The following is a 17,261-nucleotide window of genomic DNA, read 5'->3' as shown; positions in this document are numbered from 1 at the left end:
CTTTGAGGCCTGACCCCACAGTTTGGAGATTTGTATCATGATGAGCTGTTTCCTCCTCAAGCCGAGCTCAACTGAAGAAAGTGCATGAGGCCAGAATCGTACTCTTCGCCAGTGAGAACACAGAACACTGGTTTACTTTAAACAATGAACAAAAAATTCACAGCAGCACAACAGTTAGTAATAGTTTAAAATAAATGCTTAGAAAATTAGGTTATTATTATGGACTCTGATGGATTGAACACTTTAGTTTAAGATCACTTCTTATGACTGCTAGCCATATTTATTCAAGAAATAATAAATATGGTCTGTTTTTATACAACTCAAATTTATAGACAAACACAATTTAATTAAATCAAATCGACCTTAATTGAAATTTTTGAGAAGTACATTGAGGGTTGCCTTCATTTCCAATCTAGCCAATATATAAACCATAGATTGATGAAGCAAAAAGACATGATTTAATAGCTATAAACAGTGACTAAAACTGAATTCAGTTGTTTTTCACTTTATCTGGATTATCCAAATTTGGGTCTACATATGATTACTCGAGAAATTATTGATCAAGTTTTACAGACCATCTAAACAACCCCAACAAGTTATATCAGGATAACAGGTTTTAATATGCGGGGTTGAGGGTTAGATTAGGACCCAACCCACAATTTAGAACTATTTTGCAGGTATTTAATGGGTCAAGGGTCAAGTTAGGATCATTTTTATGATGAGGATAAGGTTAGGATGATTTATGGTTTATGTTTTGGATTTAGATTAAGGTTAGGATGATGGTGAGGATTAGGTTTTGGTTGAGGTTGAGGCTAAGATTATGTTTTGGACTGGGATTAAGGTTAGGACTAGTGACAGGATGATGGTTAGGATTAGGTTTTGGTTGAGGTTGAGGGTAAAACTAGGCTTCCCTCTGCTGACAACTTTTATGGAGATGCAGATTTCATTTTACATCAGGATTTAGCAAACTGCCCACACTGCCAAAAGTAACAATTGGTGTTATATAATATTCTAATTTTCTGAGACACTGATTATTGGGTTTTCATTGGCTGTAAGCCAAAATCATCAACAATAAAATAAATAAACGCTTAAAATAGATCACTCTGTGTTTAATACATCTATATAATATATGAGTTTCACATTTTGAACTGAATTACTGAAATAATGGAACTTTTCAAAGATATTTAAATTGTTTGAGATAGCACTGTGCAGTATCTTCTCCACTGGAGAATCTTCATTCACAGCGCTGTAAAGTCCAGGACTAGGCCTAATCCCTCAGTGTATAATGGGTTTTACTTGTATCTTGTATCTTGTAGAGAGGCAGTCTCTGGAACAAGGCCCAGCATGAGCAGAACTGTTTATCCCAGTTCAATTAAATAGCTGCTCAGGGAACTTTGATGAACTCTGCTTGTGAATGCACTTTTTGTTGATCCCGGATAATTGCATTAGTTGCTAATATATTATTACAGTCATCCATGAAATGCCCAACTAAACAAGCAATCCCGAGGTCGGCGTAGAGCAACTTAGATGCAGATTACAAATATCACAACATCATCAATCCAATTTTCGGGTGTTTGTGCAAATTGAATTAGCTAATATACGCAGCTTTAGCCCTCACGAACATCGGCCACCCACTTCTCAAGCTCTGGCCTCTGGAATCCGTGAGCACCTCATAAATTAAACCTACATGCAGCACGTCTCAGGAGGGACCCCCGCCGCCCGCCTCTGGCTCAGCTAATTGATTAGGTCAGGGGTCAGGGGCTGACTGACAGTGGCTGAGGGGCAGAGGAATTTCCTGTTTCTGCATCTATAATTCAGCAGTTTCCTGAGCGTGCTCGTACGCAGTGGCGCTCAGGAGGGGGCCCAAGCTGTCCAAACCAGCCGCTGTCCAAACCAGCCACTGGCCAACAGAGCTGCAGCTTTTGAGGACCCCTTGGATATCCTCCCCACATCCCACGACTCAAAAGAAGCAGTCATTCACACGACCGTATTGAACCCCATGGTGTGCACGTTGTGTATCTCCTCTCTGATAGCTCAGTGCTCGTGTCAGAGAAGGATAAATCAATTTTCATGGATACAGTGCTGAATCTCTTTCTTGCAGAGACTGGGTGAAGCCACAGCAGAACACCTTTCAGATCTCAACAGAAATATACCTTTTTGTGTGAGAGTGAACCACCTACAAACACATTTGACACAAGAAATTCCACATTTTTGTAAAAGTTCTACATCAAGTAAAGACTTTTCTATGCCAGATAGAGAATTATGGAAAAGTCCTTTAATTTTGCTAAGAGCTCGATCTCTGAGCCTGTCAGATATTTGTCAAACGTCAACACAGCTGGCTCATTTTACTGCTGCGGTGGCTAATGGTGTCCCACAGCTCTGAAACAGTGAAAAGGAACCCAAGAAAAATCAATACGAATTAACCACAGAAACAGAAAACAGATATCCGCCTTTTCATTGTTCCACTTTTAAATTAATCACCAGAAAATTGTGATAATACTTATTACTGTATTTTGATGGTGTATTCAGATGCAGAGGTGAAAAGTAATGAATTACATTTACTTAAGTTACTGTAATTGAGTAGATTTTATGAGTAATTTGTCATTTTTAAAGTAGTTTTTAAAATAGGTAATTTTACTTTTACTCAAGTACATTTTGACACGAGTAATTTATTTTGCTACATTGGAAAACCCCCAATTACAGAGTAAAAAATAAAATGCTGGGGAAAATAAAAACAATTGTCTGAATTTAAAAAACAATTGGCACGGATGCACACACGTGGAATAACGAGGCAATAACGTCCTCATGCAATACAAAATGTGCTTTTAAAACTTCCACATCAAACCTGAGAAAGCATGTGGTGTAAGTACTTTTATCATTAAACAATCTGCTTAAATGTTAAACAAAACATTTAAATAGCAGTTAAAGCACAGCAATGGCAAGTTAAACAATAATAATGACCTGTAAAACTATAAAAATACAGTTTATAGTCACCTATATGACCATAAGTTTTTAACAGTGGAGAAAAAAATGGATTATAGAAACCGATGCCACTTGTTCTTAAAAATGTTTCAAAGGGTGGTCTGAACAAATACTGCCTGAAAGATCCAAATTATTATGTCGAATAATAGTTCATTAAAAACAATTTAATTTATGATTTGTATTTACTTTTTTAATCAGATAATTAAATGTAACTATGTAACTTTTACTCAAAGTAAATTTTAAATTGAGTACTTTTTTTTACTTTTACTATTTTTAGATGGGTACTTTTACTTTTACTCGAGTAAAAAAAAACAAAAAAACTTAATTACAATTTTTCAGTACTTTTCCACCTCTGTTCAGATGTTTTCCCCTACTTTTAAGGAACATAGTTGTACCCGAAGGACCATGTTGTGTCTCTGAGGAAAGATTTACACAGTTTGTACTACTTTCTTCTACAGTGTACAGCACCAGTCAAAAGTTTGGACACACCTCTTTTCAATTCAATGTGCTTGTGTTTTCTTTCCTTATTCTACATTTAATATTAAAGATATCCAAGCAAACAGGAACATATGTGGAATTATTCTGTACAGAAAAAGTGTAAAAAAAAACAAAAATAACAAGAATAAGTTTTATATGTCCAATTTTTTTGTTTTGACTGGTACTGTATATTCTTGAAGGATCATCCAAAATCAGATTTTGGTTGTGAATTAAGCTTTATGTGTTCTAATCTGGCTAAAATTTAATCTCCAACAAAGGGACTTGCACTGTTCTTTAAACACTGCTGACCCTCAGTGTTAGAGGAGCATACAGGCTACACATGGCCCATTAAAGGGTCTGTTTCTAAAGAGCCCACATGGCCCCAGAGGTGACCATTTGGTGCAGGGAAAGTGACCCGTACAATAAGCATTTTGCCCCGAGGGCGATTTCAGCAGAAAGCCACCAGTCAGCGCTCGCTCGGCTGGTGCAGCACGCTGCTGCTGATGAACCGCAGCCGGCTAAGTAATAAGGGTGAGTTTTATACCCTCTCTCTCCGGGGAGGAGGAGGGGGAGTGGGGGTTCTTCATTGGAAGATTTGGGCGCTGTGGGAAACACAGCAGTGCCCCGGATTTCCGACAGCCCAGAGCAGCGAGGAAACACTCACAAAGAGTCCAAGGACTCCCTGTGTATTAAACAGAGGCATCTGTCACTTCAGCTGCATTATTCCTCGCCACGCTAAACAGGTTTATAGTAAATAAAAGCTAAATGTTTCCTCGGGAGGCTGCCTGCTGATACACGGGCTCCATGCGGGACCGGCTGGGCCCGATCGGACCCGTGCAGCGCCTGCTTTAATCACATTGGAGGAGTTTATCCCTGCCAACTTCACGTCGTCCTGTAAGACTGGGAGTGCCCCCGAGCTGGTGCGAGAAAAAAAGTGGAGGGAAGGGGGAAAAAAACTTCAAAGCAAGAATTCCGGAAAGTTTCTGAAGTATTTCGACTCAAACACCTGAGCATTAGCAGAAGCGCTCACAGCCAACTCCAACACCCGAGCACTAAAGCCTTAGAAGCTCAGAACTAGTATTTTGCTTGAATAGATTAGTTAAATTAATCATGCCAAAAAAGGATGGTGTAAAGCAGAGGTGTCCAAACTTTTTTTGTTGGGGGCCAGAAGGAGAAATATATTTTAAGTCACAGGCCACAGACTCTATAATAAAGCAAATAATGAAATATACCACTTTAAATAATACATTTTCCTGATTATTTCATTTACACACCATTTACACACCTAGAAATGCGCACTCTCTCCGCTTTTAGACTCTTTGGCCAGTTTTTCTGCACTAGAAATGCGCACTATTTCCGCTTTTAGACTCTTTGGCCCGTTTTTCTGCACTAGAAATGCGCACTCTTTCCGCTTTTAGACTCTTTGGCCCGTTTTTCTGCACTAGAAATGCGCACCCTCTCCGCTTTTAGACTCTTTGGCCCGTTTTTCTGCACTAGAAATGCGCACTCTTTCCGCTTTTAGACTCTTTGGCCCGTTTTTCTGCACTAGAAATGCGCACCCTCTCCGCTTTTAGACTCTTTGGCCCGTTTTTCTGCACTAGAAATGCGCACCCTCTCTCCGCTTTTAGACTCTTTTCCTCAGTTTTTCTGCGCTAGAAATACGCACCCTCTCCGCTTTTAGACTCTTTGGCCCGATTTTCTGTGCTAGAAATGCGCACACTCTCCGCTCGCTTGGCTCGTTTCTGACACCTAGCGTTCAAACTTTAAATCTCACATTATAAAAACCTGCTTAACATCGGGCCAACTTTCATTCTATTTCTAAAATACCTCGCGGGCCGCTCCAAAAAAGAAAATAGTTTGTACACCCCTGGTGTAAAGGATGCATCATTTATGTTGTAGTATTTAATGTATAAATAATAAGCATGTGACTACAATATGTGTAAAATCTTCCCAGGTGATCTCTACAAATTCTATTTACTAGTGCTGACTAAGTCATTTTAATTAATTTGGTTAATATAAATTACTGTTTTAATGCATTTTTACAATGGGCTAATCAAGATACTAGAGTGTATCTTTGGAAACACCACAATGTTTTTCTTTTCTCATTTTTTCTAACAATGTAAATTAAGTCATCCAGACTATGAAGGAACACATAAGGATTCATAAAGAATCCTTTTCTTTGCATTATTTGAGGTCTGAAAGCTCTGCATCTTTTTTTTTATTTCAGCCATTTCTCATTTTCTGCAAATAAATCCTCTTAATGGCAATATTTTTATTTAGAATTTAGGAGAAATGTTGTCTGTAGTTATAGATAAAACAACAAGTGAAGTGGTCTCTTCATTTTTTTCAGAGATGTATATTTCAGAGTTGTCAACCGTGCCCCTCACACTGTGCAGCTTGATTTAGGGTGTGTCAGTGTGTCTTTGCTATCATAATGACGGGAAAAGTATGATTTGAACCACTCAAAACATGCAAAAGGCATGTACTAATTATCTTAATTAATCACAGCTATGTAACGTGAAATAGACCTATCACCGTCTCACTTGCCATTTCCTTTAAGTGCCAGGTGCGCTCTTAATAATGGCGAATTGCTATTTTAGGGGTGCAGCTACCTGGACATGTCCAACGCTTTTCAGCAGCAGAAACTGACCTGCTCATTTATGCTGTGAAGATACTCAGGCAGATCATTTAAGTAATATAACAATGATCTATATTTTGTGTTGATGTAGATTTATGTTATTTTATTTTGTTTTCTGTTTGTTTTCCAATTGGCACACATTACACTTTGGGTTTGTGCACTGCTGTGTGTCCATGTGTGAGTAACAAACAGGGGTGTACGTGCATTGGGCACTCACCTGTACACCTGTACTTATGTGATGTGACGATAAATGTTGCAAGGGTACACAGGATTATTTCTTTAATCGATTACTAAACCACAGCCCCTAAGGGGCAGAAAAAAAAAACATTCCCTCACAAAGGTTTTTTTTTTCTTCCATACCGAACCCTACAGATCTGAAGAACTGAATAAAAAAATCTAGTTAAAAGAGCTGGAAAAGGAGGGAGCAAGGCACTCCACATCCATTAACATGATCAAGGCTGTGTCGTTAGATCATTAGATTTAGCCCTGCAAACATTCCACAGCACAGCTGTTTTAAACATGCACACTTACAACAGCACTTAAAACAGCCAGGCTAAGCAGGGCAAACTCCAACTAAATACCTGTAATTCTGTCAATATACTCTGCGGGGACTTCATCATGAGCGTAACACCCAACTGTGCTTTATCGTTTTTTCCAAAGGTTACTCTGGGTAATTGTCAACATGATTGCATGTGATTGTTTGCAAGTGGTGGAAAAAAGAGGGGAAGAAAGAAATCACTCACTACATGGCCACATATAGAGTGTCACAATGTAATCGTAAGTGTTTGACACACCGCGAGCCGGGAACTCATTTAATTTCTGAACACTGGAAAGATTGTGTTTGGCAGTGTGAGACATTTATTAACCTATTCACACAAAAAAAATCTAGTTAGCCTTGAGTGATTTAATAATTGTGCGCGTGCATCTAGCACTTCAATTGTGCTATGAAGACATCCTTCCAGCGACGTAGTCCAATTTTTTATCACACCTCATTATATTTTCACATCCCATAAGAAATCATTCGGCGCAAAATATGAAAACGGCATCGCAGACGAGGGAGCTTCTTCTCCGTGTTGTTATTTTCATCCCAGAGAAAACATAAGAGGACAGAATGATCTTATGAAAACCAGCCCCCTGTGTGGCTTTTTTTATGTGTAATCAATTGAAAGTGAGGGTTCTGGAAGACCGGTTCAGAGCGGGAGGTTTTAATGGCAGCGCTTGTGTCCGCAAGGCCTGGAGGAACAGGAAGGAATTCTCGTCTGCTTCGGAAACAGACCATTTCATTGGAGACTGCAGGCCCATATTGTGCAGCCCACATGCCAATAAGAAAGATAGATCTGTTTTCCTTACAGAGAGAGTGGGTACAATTAATCAAGTGCTTATAACCACAGAACTGTTTGTTCACAGCTCTGCTCTTAAAATGATCCCAAATGATCCCCTCGTAAAATGAACAATTTCAAGAAAAGAATGCATCTCCAACTGCTAAGCATGGGGGTGGGTGGATCATGCTTTAAGCATGTCTAGCAGCCATTAGCACAGGGAAACACTTAAAAGGTAGCTAAAAATGATAAGAGAATGGCTACATATTCCTACAACAGGAAAACAATCCTAAACACTCATAATCCACAACAGACTACCTTAAGAGCATGAGATCACAGTTTTCCCATGAACCTCACAGTCCCAGACCAACACATAGTTTGCAAGGATGAATTTGTTTAAAGAAAAGTGTTTATAAGCTGTTTAACATTTCCTTTATGCTTTTTGAAAATTCTTCACTATAGGTAGTAAAAGATATTTTGACCATGAATGCTCAATTTTTTTGCATGGTTGAAAGACAGAAAGACAGAAAGACAGAGAGAGACAGAGAAAAGCGAAAGACAGACAGAGAGAGAGAGGGGCCCTTCTATTGATTGTGAAAGAGGTCAGTTCCCAGAGGACCTGTGCTCCTCTTCAGGGCACAGCCATTACTCTGACAGGAAGCAGTAATTCCCCAAACCCACAGGTTCTACAGAAACTGCAGCCAAGCCGGGACAATGGTAATGTTTGTGTGAAAGGCTTGTAAAGAACTGAGAATATAGAACAGTTCTTAACATAAGTGAGTCATTGTGAAAACAAACTAGTCCTCCATCAGTCATGCTTTGCCATTACATGTAATATACTCTACTCTGCAGCAGGGACATTTAGCCGGCTCCTCCATGCTCCTTCTGTTAGTATATTGTGGCGATCGCAAGGCAGGTATCGACACGGGAAGCATGGTCAAACCAAAAGCTCTTTATTTTGAATAGGGTACCGCTCACTTACAGCTCTTACAAGAGCTTGGAGAATAAAACCCAATCAACCAACAGAGCTCAAACAGCCCAAAGGCCACCAACCCAGCTATGTGTCTCCCAGATGGCAGATCCAGGGTGGTGCCCACCACTCTGCATAACCCCTCCCAAGGGAGATGCCCCACCCCTAGGGTTGCAACGGTATGAGATTTTCACGGTATGATAACCGTCTCAGAAAATACCGCAGTATCATGGTTATCACGGTATCACAGTTTGTTACATATATTATTAAACTGATCCTTAAAGAAATTACAACAAAGTTTTTTTGTTCAATTAACTATTTATTAATATTTTACACCATCAGGTGAAGGAAACCAGGTTTTTCCACTACTCTTAAGGGCATTAAGAGTGTATATAAAAAAAAAAAAAAAAGAAAAAAAAATATATATATATACACACATACACACACACGTGTCACACATTACATGTACTCTAAAAAGGAAAGATCCTGTATTTAAAATATTCAGTACAATTATTTAAGTTTAAATTATTTAATATCTGATAAACTGAGCCTGGGTCAGTGTCTGATCAACAACTGTTGTAAACGTCCGTTTTACTGCCAAGTTGGTATATAACCAGATACTGCAGAAAGAGGGGATTTATTTCTGACATGATCCTCACAATAGAGATTTCTATTTTAAGGCTTTCACACAGAGTCTGGTTTTAACATATGAAAAACAGGCACGTCAGAATTTGAAAATTAACGCATGTAAATGAGTGGCGTCTTTCACATCCAGTCCGGCGAGCACCTTTACACGGACACGTGAATCCGTCGTAGCACGCACTTCACGCCTGTACCTGCGTGCCCAAATTTCGGATAACTCAGCGCTTTTGCGGGCGCTTACCGCATGGGTTGTGCACGACCACAAAGAGGTTTTATTTAGGTTCAGATTAAAATGATAAACTAAACACATACTTTGCGCTGCACAGCTCACATATAATCTCCCAGAATTCAGAACGAGTGCCCCAAACGCGCACACAGGACACAGACTTTTTTCTCTAATCGCGTGTGGGAAGGAGAGAGAGAAAACAGAGAGGGTTCTGATTGGCCTGTTCTCTGCAAAGAGTCTGTGAGACAGCCAATCAGTTTTCAGTGTGGGCGGGCAGTGTTTTTCCCCCCTCCCGGACGGGATTTGTTCAGTGAGTGAGAGAAAGCAGATCATGGCGGAGGCAATATTAATAATTATTGTAATATAATATGAAATGTTTTTGATGTCGTGCATTTTTTTGTGATATTGTAACTGTAATTTTTTGTCAAATAAAGGCTTTTTTTCCAAAAAAAAAAAAAAAAGGAAAGCAGAGGCAGGGCCTCCCAAAAGGAAAAAAGATAAAACTAATTTCACCTCTGAATACTCTAAATTTAATTTAAAAAAAAAGTAAAATTAATTAATATAAAAGTAAAGTTTCGTTATCCTTTGGTGTGTGTGCAAGTTTTTTTTGTTTTGTGTTTTTTGGCGTGGGGGGGGTTAACCTCCCTGAAATCAACTTTTGCAACTTGGGATGTCTGTGTAGTGGAACAATCATTTAAACATACAAGGTTTTAGTCTGACAACTGCTACACAATGTAATGCTTAATTTATTTAAAAATAGTTTTTTTCTGAATGAACAGATGCTTCTAACATCTGTTCCAGTGTTGAACAAGCTGTACAAACAGAACAATGGCAAATCCCAATTTTTTTTCAACACAGCTCAGCTAAATGAAAGTTATTAGGCTGAATTGGATTTTTGCAGAAAGTTCTGTAAGCTTTCCCAACCTTGTAACAATTGCTAGAAAGAAATGTATTTGTGGACACAGTGCAAAAAGGCCAAATGCCAGTCTTAGTTTTAACTTGTTTGAGCAGGGAAATAACTAGTTTATGCTAATATCTGGCCTCCAGAACTGAAATCGAATACCTCTGTTCCACAGGTCATCAATAGAGCACATTCTCCATTAAAGGAGGCCATTTCTAACTTCTTTCATCTGATAGATGATCCAACATCTCTCGTAAATAGTCTTTTAATCAACAACAGATCCAACATAATTCATGCAATTCATAATTATTGACTCTGTCTGTTGACTCCCCCAATAAGTCAATAGGGCTGTGTCTGTCTTCTGTACAGCATGTGCTTAGGCTGAGGGGAGCTCTCGCATCAATCAATATGTGACACCAAGCAGAAGACCGCGCAGTTTTTCTTTATGAGAGCGGTAATGAAAGCGGCAGAGAGGATTTGGTCGGTTGGGTTGCAGAGTCTGGACGCTTTTTAAAAAGAGGAGGAAATCTCAATAGAAAGGAAACCTTTTCATTTGGCCGTTTCAATGCAGCCTTTTATCCCCCGTGCACTTCCGCAGTCTCCGCCAAACACCGGCATCCATGGCATTTTAGCTGAGCTCCAAACAGTGCTAATTAAGGTGACTTCACAGGAGCACGCCGGTGCATTTAGTCATAGCAAATTCAGATCAGCAAAGAGCAATTAATCAGGGGAAAATGGAGAGCAGGCAAAAGGATATCAATTTTAAAGAGGAAGAGACGGCTTCATTGTGTTGTGACGTTGGAGCCCGGGCTTTAATCTGTTGCCTATTATTTCCAAAGAGTCTTTCCCCCTTAATGAGCATCAGCATTCAGAATTCATATAGGCCTTTTATAGTCTGCTCATATTACAGTCGACACTATTGTTTGCTCCCGCTGCTCTCAACCACAAGGAATATTAATGGCCATGACCGACTGGACTCTCTCGACATTCGACAGAAATGGAGAGCACTGTTTACTACAACATAGTCTGAGCTGGATTAATGGTCTTGGCTATGACACATAGGCTTCAACATACAACAACAAACAAAGCCGCTAAGGGGTTATTCATTAGACATTAGAGGAGGCAGAGCATCCATTAAAGTGGTCAGTTACGTAGGTAGGCAGCGTGAGGAACTCGCTGACCTTGGAGAAAGAAAAGAACGTGTAGAACAGCGAAATCGCAGTACAGTCATGCCGCGATTTCATGTTCTTTCTGTGGTTTCCCTCCAAAATTTCTCAAATAGCTTCTTCATGAATATGACCTTTTGTCTGACGGCTAAAAGTGCAAGCATCAAACAGTTCGCCCCCAGGACGTGAAAGGAGTTCTTGCATTCGGAAACGTCTTATCTTTGCAGAGTATCGCGTTGAACGTCTCCGACTCCCAGCACTGGTTATACATAATTGCGCTCTGTTCCTCCTTTTGTACTGCAGAGTGTAAAATGCCAAGCTGGAGGAAAAAAAAAAAGAATTAGTTTCATCCAACAAGAGACGTGCTGAAAAGAATTACAGAGGCAGATAAGAAGATACAAGACTGAATGACCAGTGTGTCTCCATTGCTTTATTTATGCTTCAGGATTCGGACCGTGGAGGGGTCTCAGAGGGACAGATTTGCCTGGCCCACAGGGATGAAATCATCTGTGTGGGCACGCTCTGGTTCTTTCACAGAAACGAGCATGGCTTTATTGTGATTGTCTGGGCTTCAAAATTGGACAGGGTTGGACAAGTTTAGCAAATGTCAACATATTCCAAAGGTCTTGAGGCGCTAGCAAGTAGAATAATTAATACCAAACTGAAAATCCATGTGGGATGCTGAAAAAACCCAAGCAGCATGTAGGACGGCGGGAATACAATACAAATAAACCCACTCGCGCATTACTTTGTGGTATCTGCATATAAAAAAGATCAGCTTTAGTATGAAAATGGTTCTGCTGTTTCTACTACAGGGCAGTCACCACTGATTTGTGTAGTGAGTCTGATGTTCGCTAGCCTTTATCCAATATGTTCTGGGGTACTTACTTATTACATCTATTAGAATCTATCAGAGATTTTTGGCCTTGTCATTTTTTCAACCCCAATATAGCACTAATTAATGATCTCTTGAAACTGCATTACCTAAGCACCTAAAACACTTTATATTAGTGTATCATTCATAATTGCAAAATAAGTTTGACGTGTAAATCAGAAGGACAGAACCCATATTTATTTCAAGTCTTTTTCTTTTTCATTTGATAATTTGGCTTCTCTGGTCCCCATGTAAATGTACAAATGTACATAACATAGCTTCGCTCTCTCTTTGAGTCTGAGCAACCACACTTTGTCTCAAGGCTGTGTGCATTGCCTTGGTAATGTAAACAAATGTCCGTTACCCAATGATAGACACAAGATCATTATGGCCACACCGTGGAGTGTTTTATTATATTTCTGCAGCGTGTTTTCTATTTAAATTTTGAGAAATGCTTCAAAATAATCACCAAGTTTAGTATTGTAAAAAAATCTATAAATAAATCAATACATAAAAATAGAAAAGACTAAATCTCCAAGTTACAGATCAGTGTAACTTGTAAAGAGAAATTATTAGAGGACGCCTAGTTCAAATGTTTGCAATGTATTGATTTATTTACTTATTTTTTCCTTATTTTTGTCTTTAAAAAGGTTTTGTCTGCTTGTTCTGTATTGTGTGTATTTTGGCCAGGATTGGGTGAGCGTTGGGTGAATATTGCTATTGTTATGAATACCTGAATTATATGACTTTAACGCTATTGCAAAGGGGGGTGTAGTAGTGTGGCCAAGGACTTGGACCCAGGCTTAAAAATATAAATAAATAAAATAGAAAAAAAAAACCTGGATAACCCAAAGCACAGAGCTGAACACATACATTTTTTTCCCTCATTTGGTCGGAACCAGTTTGACAAATGTCCACTATTCCACCTGCACTGAAAGGGAAATGGTTTGTTGAACTTTCCAGAAAATTAGACCATTCTATCTGAACGCGAAACAGTGTAGCTGGACTCCAGGACATTTATACTGAAATTAATCTGCACTCGACTGGCTGTTTATTTCGATTGGGTCTGAGGAGCCGGAGCAAACGAGCGCTCCTTCAGGCCCGGTGGGCAGCAGCAGTCCGTCATCCAGCTTTACGGCCGCCCTCGCGGGCCGCTCCGCAGGATCTGGATGGCTTAATGCTGACTGCTTCCATATGCTGCGGATTTCCAGTAAAGAAAACTTTCCCAGCGAACCAGGTGGCTCGGTGGTTATACGCATATATGTGATGACTGTGTCCCATAAATAAGCTGCCACCAGTCAGTACTGCGACACAGAGGTTAAAACCACAGCTATCTCACATGTCATTTATACTCACACTGGATGGCCATGAGCTACCTGCAGAGTTTGGGGGCCTTTTCTGCATTACAGGCTGCTCAGCAGGGGACTGCAACATATACGCAAAGTAACATAAACCAGCAGGTCAGGAAAGAACAGAGACAAAAAGGAGAGACTGACAGAAAAAGAGTAAGAAGAAAAGAAGTTATGATTCCAAGATCAAACTACACAGTATTTTAGACGTTCATGAAGTCCATTACGTCCATTATGTCATTCTATTAGGCATTGTAGTGCCTTTTTTTGATACCTACAAATCATTGATCACAGCTTTGCATAGTTCAAAGTTTAAATATTCACTCATGTTTAAAAAAAAAAAGTCACATCAAAAAATTGTAAAAGACACAAATAATTAGGAAAAAGGAAAGGAGAAAACAGACAAAAAATAGAAAGTGATACGAAGAGTTAGAAAACAAAAAAAGAAAGAAAAGGGAAAAAACAGTTAAAGAGAGTAGTAGAAAACAAGCAAAATAAAAAAAATGAGAAATAAAATGTAAGGGGAAAAAAAGAAAAAGAGAGCAAGACTAGGTGCAAAATAGAGAAAAGATAGTGAGATAAAGAGAGTAAAAAAGAGAAAGAAATAAGGAGCAAAAGAAAAAAGCAGGAAAAGAGAATCAGGTAGATAGATAAGAAAGTAACAGACAGTGAGAAAGTGTGAAAATGAGAGACGAGACAAAGAGAGAGAGAGTAAATGAGAAGTGTAAAAGTCTGTGGAATTCAGCACACAGTAAACCTCACAGCTTTAAGCAACAATATGTCATGCCTTCTGCCGGCGGAGATCAGTGGTGCTGGGGGCGGAGGAGGGGTGGGGTTCGCACTTGTCTTTACTGATATGGTTTGGGGGGAACTGCAGCTAATTTTGCGATACGCTGCCGCAATTTCCAGCACGCTGTTCGCGAGTCGGCGGGAGCAGACAAACAGCAGCCGTCGTTAGCATTAGCACTGCGTCTCCTCATGTAAACAGGGGTATATTAAATAGGAATCGCTAGCTTTGCTGATGCATCTGAATGTCACAAATGTGCTTAAACAAGATCCGGCCGTTTTAATCACGACATGCAAATGGTGTTATTTCAGTCGCTCTGCGTGAGTTCGCGATGATCATAATGTGCCTGTGTGTGTGTTTTCCCCTCCTCCCTCCCCCGTCCTCTCTCAGCTCATTTTGAAATGTAAATTCGGAGTCATCTCGGCCTCGGGTTTTGTCAAAATAAAGACTTCTCTGTTTTTTTTCTTTGCTTGTAATAATTGTCTTTGGTTAAAGCCGTGCCCTCATGTCCAGCCCCCTTCTCCTCTTCCTTCTCTATCTTCATCCCAGCATCCCTTTCGGCCTCTTTCTTCATGGGCTACGCTCTCCCAGCCCTCCTGTTTAACATGTTCGAACCCATGCAGATGTATAATTTTTTTTTACAGAACTTTTCAGAGTGGTCTCACTGTGCTGTTGGCCAAGCCCTGAGGGACTGGCAGCTCAGAGTTCTAGGGGGGTGGTGTGGTATCCCAGGTGGTTGCTATGGTGTTCTACAGTGTTTAGTTCATATTATTCTAGATGATGTTCCTAACTGGTTGTTATGGAGTTGCTAATTGATTGCTGTGGTACACCAGGTGGAGTTCCTTATTGATTGCTATCAGTGTTGGGAAGTAACGGATTACATGTAACGGCGTTACGTAATCAGATTACAAATTATGAGTAACTGTAATCCGTTACAGTTACTGCTTCAGTAAATGGTAATCAGATTACAGTTACTCTGCTAAAATAAATGGATTACATTGCGGTACTTTTCTATTTTTGGTCTTCCAATCCAACACTGACAAAACGCAATCACATTCACATAAATCACGACATCAGAATATTCTGTGATTCACAACCTCCTGCTCAGAATGTTTTCACTGCAGAAGCGCCCCCTAGCCCGTCGGCGGGCCCGTTCTGACTATGTAAAGTAGAATGCTTATAAGCGTCAAATATTCTAAACACACCGACCAAATAACCGACTCATATTCTTTAGTACTACTTTAACTACCTGCATGCAAATTTACAACCATCTACATGAAACCAGTCGCCAGAAATCACCAACTGAAAACAGCCTGTTTTTTTTTCACATTGTTTACATGGGGAACACGCCTCCCCAACAAAATAGCCTTATAAAATATCATAAGTATATAAATAACATCATATTACATTATAGAAAATTCACTTACTATCACAGCATCCACAATACAGCACTGAATCGCAGATAAAATATCCATAAAGTCCTTTATTCGCCTGTTCACTTCTCCTCATAAACATGCGTTTATTTTCAGCGCAGCTGAAACGTAATATTCTCAAGCTCCTAGCGACCACACAATGTAATATGTAATAAATGTGAATACAAAGCTAAGGATGTCCTCTTCTAGATTCTGTGTTTTTTATTGGTCCACAAACCACTATTTTTCTTGAGTGATCGTCTTTTGAACCAATAACGTGAGCGCTGGATCAATCCAATCAAATCAGGTCATAGCCTTTCTCCAGCGTCACAAAAGTGATTGACACCTATTTCAACCAATAGTCCACCCTTAGACGAAAACATTGGTACGTAATTTGCCCTGATTGGTCTCCTAATGGCTGGGGGAGGGGCATGCCTAACCGCTGTCACCAAATTCCCTCTGCTAAACATAAGTGCGCCCACAGCGCGCATACGTGTGATTTTGTTTGTCATTTCATCAAAAAGTATTAATATTACTCTGAAATAGACTTACATTCATTTATTTTATCACAAACAAACAAAAAAATTACAAACTCTGGCTGTATAGAGACAGATATACTGGAGAGGTTTTGAACACTTTGGAGACGCCTGGTGGACACCTAATATAATGCAGTGTAACTCTTCAATGCATTGTGATATAAATTACAAATTTTGTAATTTGTTTGTCAAGACCCTACTGAATCAGGAAATGTAGAGAATGGTTGACTATTCATCACCAACATCCATACACACATTGTAAACTCTAAATATAACAGGCGCTTTTTTTTTTTTTTTTTTTTACATTTTCTTCTGCATTTGATGTTCTCAAATGGAACTTAAATAATGGAAATTAAAGTGTTGAAGTGAATTATTTTTACTGTTTATGATTACACTGCATTTGACATTTAATAATAAAACATTCAAATTATATTTTGTTTGCATTTGTGAGTTCTTAGAAAAGGAACAGATTGTAATCGCATTAAATCCTATTGGACCGAATTGTATCGTATAAAGACATAATTTGAGGTATCGTACATTATCGTATCGCTGACTAAAATAATCGTATTGTATCGTATCGTAATGAATCTTGTGATTTACACCCCTAGATAATCCTGGCAAAAAATCCACCTGCAGAAAGTGGCAAACCTGCAAATAGTTAGCTTACAGTTGTTGTTACATTGTTTGGTTTTTAATGATTTTATCATCAATTTATAGAAGTGTTTTATAAAATTGTTCGATTAAATGGTTTCATAAGTATTTTTATAGGGTGATTGAAAAGGCTGTTTTATTTGTCTATCTATTAACTGGAAGGAAAAATAAAAGAATAATATGCAAGATGTGGTTGCTACATTCATTCAGGCTTAAAAAAACGACAATATTGTAAGTAATCCAAAGTAATCAGATTACGTTACTCACTTGAAGTAATGTAACTGATTACGTTACAAATTACATTTTGAGTGATGTAATCAGTAATCTGTAA

This window comes from Astyanax mexicanus, chromosome 2 (genome assembly GCF_023375975.1).
Source record: "Astyanax mexicanus isolate ESR-SI-001 chromosome 2, AstMex3_surface, whole genome shotgun sequence".
NCBI classification, from domain to species: domain Eukaryota; kingdom Metazoa; phylum Chordata; class Actinopteri; order Characiformes; family Acestrorhamphidae; genus Astyanax; species Astyanax mexicanus.
Note: the sequence above shows the minus strand (reverse complement) of the source record.